Below are 5,289 nucleotides of genomic sequence, written 5' to 3'. Positions count from 1 at the left end.
CGGCCCCTTCTAACCTTCGCCCTTGCCAGCGACAACAAATGTTGAAGTTACGATGTATTAATGCAAAGAAAATAGACTGCAACATAAAACATAGAAAATAATAACTAAGTCGATTTAGGACCCTTCACGTTGTAACAAACCTGTCAAATAGAAAAAAAAAATAGATGACGTAAAACGTTGAATTACACACGCACATTGAGCCATGTTAACTCGCAAAATCTAGTACGAAGCGTAAAAGAAACGTAAAAACATTGAACCACACGCACGTTACGCTGTGTTAACTCGCAAAATTTAAAACGAAACGTTAAACGAAAAATCTACGAAATATGAAAAGCGTAGGGGACCAAAGTTGAAAGTAAAAAAGTTATGAGATTAAATTGCAAAAGATGAAACTTTGGGTTAAAAGTAAAAGGTCAAATAGATTTGGGTTAAAAGTGTAACATCAATTTTTTATTTTTGAAAAACTCATAAAACATACAACACCTATATGCCCAAATACGAATTCTTAGAAAATTATGGATATATCGTTGTGACCTATTTATATTTATATGTATCTCGGTATAAATTTTATTCAAATTCAAATTGTGAATAGTAATGTACGTAATCAAAACATAAACGTATACTCATTTTCATGGTTTTCTAGACGTTTCGGTGTAAATTTTGTTCAAAACGGACTTGTATTTACACTGATATTTGTTTTTAATTTTTCTAGCTACTATACCTAGTGTCTTTATCGTATAGAGATATAGTAACAAACCGAAGTAATACCGATTAAAATTCAAAATCCCTGTCACGTGGAACATTGAATCCCACTAGTTGTTTTAAAATGATAAAGCTTTTAACAGAAGTCCACGTGCCATTGAAGTTCATGCATCATTGAAACAATATTAGTGGAGAATAGAAGACCACTTGCTGTTGAAGCCTCCTATGAAAGTTTATTGTCTTTTGGCATAAGAATTCCAGAAATGCACCACTAAAGCATTGTGTGGGTGTTTTTGTCTATTTGTTTTATAAAGGAAAAACTAAAGTCAACTATTTTTTATTAAAATTAATTTTACGTATGATCCATGTGATATAACTGTTTTATGTATTTGCCTATTTGGTCATAGTTTCTAAAAGTTACCCTATTGCTCAATAGTTATAATACTTATGAAAAGTGTTCGGTTAAGTTAATTAGTGTCATTTGTCAAGGAAAAATATATTACGATAGGGACCATTAGTGTAATTTATAACACTTGGGGCTCTTTGATAATCACTTAATGATTTCATTAAGAAGCTACGTCTGAATCCGTTAGAGGTGGAGTGTGTTTAGTTCACTTAAAAGACACCTCATAACGATTCATAGAGCATCTTAATTGGTAAGTTTTAGAAACATTCTCACGTAGACAGGCAGGCCTCTTAATAATTCAACACAAGTTTGTCAAACAACCCTTAAGACCAAATCTGTAATACTATATTTGTTTAGGTGTATGGATAATGGTAAATCAAGTCAATATGAAAATGCAACTAACATAATAGATTTTCTATTTCAGATTTTCTTTTGAACGTGGAATGTTACTCTACATGTACTTAGTCTCATACTCCTAAACTGCACAAATATATTCTTATTTTGACGGAAAATTGGCCTGTAATGATCCCACCTAGACCTTATTAGTCATTAATAATCCCACCTCAGAATATTCCCCCCACCAGTCCCACCTTTCACCTATTTTTCCTACAATGGTCCCCCGTTAAAAAAACTTAAAGGAGTTAAGCTTTTTTCCAAATCACAAATAGATTTTAGGGCTTTTGATTAGAACGACGATACGGGTCCATTGATGTAAAATTTGCCTCGAAACGGTGCTCCAGACGATGAAAACGACGCTTCAATTCGGGTGTTTAAATTTCCAATTAACCAAAATCAAGTCACTTGGAGCACCATTTCGAAGTAAATTTTACATCAATCGACTCGTATCATCGTTCTGATCAAAAGCCCTAAAAAATCTGTTTGTAATTTGGAAAAAATCTTAACTCCGTTAAGTTTTTTTAACGGGGGACCATTGTAGGAAAAATAGGTGAAAGGTGGGACTGGTGTGGGGAATATTCTAAGGTGGGATTATTAATGACCAATAAGGTCTAGGTGGGATTATTTTAGTCTAATTCCCCTATTTTTACCGCATGTAAAAAATTAAAGCATAATCTTCTTTCCAAAAGTCAAGAGACTCTAACACCATGCTAAAGCTAAAATAGCTTCTACTTCCACTTTCATTGTTGCATTCTACTTCAGGTATACTATCCTACAGGTGGGCCGTATTACATGACGCCAACATATCGATTGTGTTAAGAAACTATTTCTGAACAAACCTTCCAAATTTTATCGCTGTCGTAGTATTCACACGCCCATAGTTCAGCCTGTCAACCTAATATCCCTAGGATTTTAGGTTTCTTTTCTCTACTTATACCTTATTGTATACCATTGTTTTACCTTTAGGTAGCGTTCGTTTCATGGAATGGAATGGAATTAGGAAGTTTTTCTTTGTAAAATTGATCTTGGTTGAGGGAGAGAGGAATTTGAAATCCCATGAATTTCTTTAATCAATGAAATTTGTGACTATTTCAACATTCCATTCCATTCCTTCATTAGAGTGAAGGATTTCTAAGGAATGTTGAAATAGTCACAAATTTCATTAATTAAAGAAATTCATGGGATTTCAAATTCCTCCCTCCCCCAACCAAGATCAATTTTACAAAGAAAAACTTCCTAATTCCATTTCATTCCATGAAATGAACGCTACCTTAGTAAAGAAGACGGTACCATGACAAACTTTAAAAATAAACGGATACACGTCACACCAAGGCTCACCCAAGGACATACCATAAGGGAAAAAACATAAAACTAAATCATCTATTGCTTGAAACACAATAAATATACAAACCTTTATAATACACGGTCTTTGTTCAATGTACATATCCATAAAATGTTAACCGATATATGCTAGTTATTGTATTCATCTATTGAACCATAAATGATTTTAGAAACTCTTAGAAGTGAGCACAAGAATTTTATGAAGCAAAATATACTGAATTATAAGTAAAAGTTGTATAATATAAGAAAGGAATAATTGATTTTAATAATCCTAACTATTAGCCATTGGCTGTCAACGGTCTCAACTTAAAAAATAACCAGTGGTGGTCCCAGCTTTTCATATATTGTAAACCAATGGACCTTTACTAAACCGAAAAGGATAAAGGGACAAAAAAAAATTAAGGTTCTTTAGTAAAAGTCCATTAGTTTACAATATGTGAAAATGTGGAACAACCACTGGTTATTTTTAAAGTTGGGACCGTTATCGGCCAACGGCTAATAGTTTAGATTATTAAAATCCATTATTCTTATAAGAAATTATGCTTCTAAAGATTTGAAATGTGTATGAGTTGAACATTAGTATCAGGAATGATGAAGGGATATTGGAGATGGTGGTGGGTGGTCCGATAAAGGGAAGCAATAACAAAAATGCGGCAAACACACCATTTATGAACCACATAAGGTGCCATTACCGTCCATCATCACCAGTTGCTTAATTTCTAAATGATATCTTCTTCAAAGCCCATCCTCTTATGCTTTTGTTTTTTATGATTAGGTGGTGTAAAAAGCATGTCCGGCCCTGAAGGTGGGAGAAGAGAACCACCGGTCAGGGCCCGATATTTCAAAGGATACGTTATATTTTTAAAAACTCTGATACGTATATGTAAAAATAAATAAATGAATAGAGTATACCCATACAAACACCAACATAGACCAACTTACAAAACTATTTTTATGGTTTAGATTAGTTATCAGCCTATTGGCATTAGGCTTAGATTTTTAGTGAGCCCAATACTCAATTTCGTTAAGACCTAAGGACACGTTTTATTAAGCTTGAATATGGTATATGAATTCTCAGGACCGGCCCTAAAAAGATTTTTACTTGTGGTGTATGTATATCATACCTAACTTTTGCAAAGATTCTTGAAGGGAATATTACTTTATTTTTTTTTTCACTTTTTATATCATTCTAACTGATAATGATACAGAAAACAAACATAACGAAAGAACATAGGTTTAACTGTTTAAGGATGTCATCTACACTTTAGTAACATGTCCCATGAGGGGGTAGGGGTGAGGGTGGTATAGGGTGTGTTGGTGGTTCCACAAATTGTTGTCTAGAGTAAGGGTGTTGAAAATTCAAGTTAATAAAGTAGGGTTATTCAAAATTTTAAGAATTTGAAATTGAATTCGATTTGGGAAAAACCAATTCAACTTCAAACATTCAAATCCGGTTCGGATTCGAGTGAATTCGATTTGAATAGGAAACACCCCTTTATCTATATACCTAAGAATTAACAAAATTGTTATCTGTGTATCCCAAAGAATACATGTTGTTGATCAGTTCTGATTTAGGCATAATGGGAAACATGAAAACATACATTTGATTGCATCAGTACAGGCCAGCAGAGAATCCAGATGGAGACGCATCAATAGTGTTTGACATGATTGTCAGCTTGATCTGGTTACTCCTTAGGGTGCAATCTAATGATGGTGATGAAGAAAACCGAACAAGGGAATTCGGTTATGGAGAGGAGGTCGATGTTATGATTAGGTTATGTCTAAGTGTGTAACCTTATAACCTCTACATAATTCTCCTTATATAAGCACCCAAGAGGAAACCTAATTAGTTAATAAGGGTAATATGGTCCATCAACAATTACCAACTAATTATTTAATAGGTTATTATATATTTTGATCTATATAATGTAAATGATTATAATGGCTACTAGATTAAATATTAAACATAATATATTTAATCTTACATTCTCCTACTTAGCCGAGTAATCATTTACTATGCGTATTAGATAAGCCTAATCAGGAGTTAACACTCATTTTAGCCTTAAACAAGTACTATAGCAGAGAAATACAGTCGTTGAATCATTATGCGACTCAGGACCCCCATTAGTCATACTATAGCCTTAATTTAAAACCTAATCGTTATGATCAAAATACTCATAAGCCCTTTGTTTGATTTGTAACTTTATTTGTCTATATGCCATTATGCCGGCTTGACATATTCTTAGAGACATACAAAATCAAAATGATGAGGAAAATTAACTAATACTTATTCATTCATAGTACGATATGCAGTTTGCGCATGGCCGTTAATTAATACCCGTCTATGAGCTCTCTTAATAAGACTTATGGGTAATAGCCCTTCAGTTATAGGATCATTAAGCATATCATGAATGTTTTCGATACAAAGACTTAGTTTCCTCAAT

The sequence above is a fragment of the Helianthus annuus genome, chromosome 17 (genome assembly GCF_002127325.2).
Source record: "Helianthus annuus cultivar XRQ/B chromosome 17, HanXRQr2.0-SUNRISE, whole genome shotgun sequence".
In the NCBI taxonomy this organism is placed as follows: domain Eukaryota; kingdom Viridiplantae; phylum Streptophyta; class Magnoliopsida; order Asterales; family Asteraceae; genus Helianthus; species Helianthus annuus.
Note: the sequence above shows the minus strand (reverse complement) of the source record.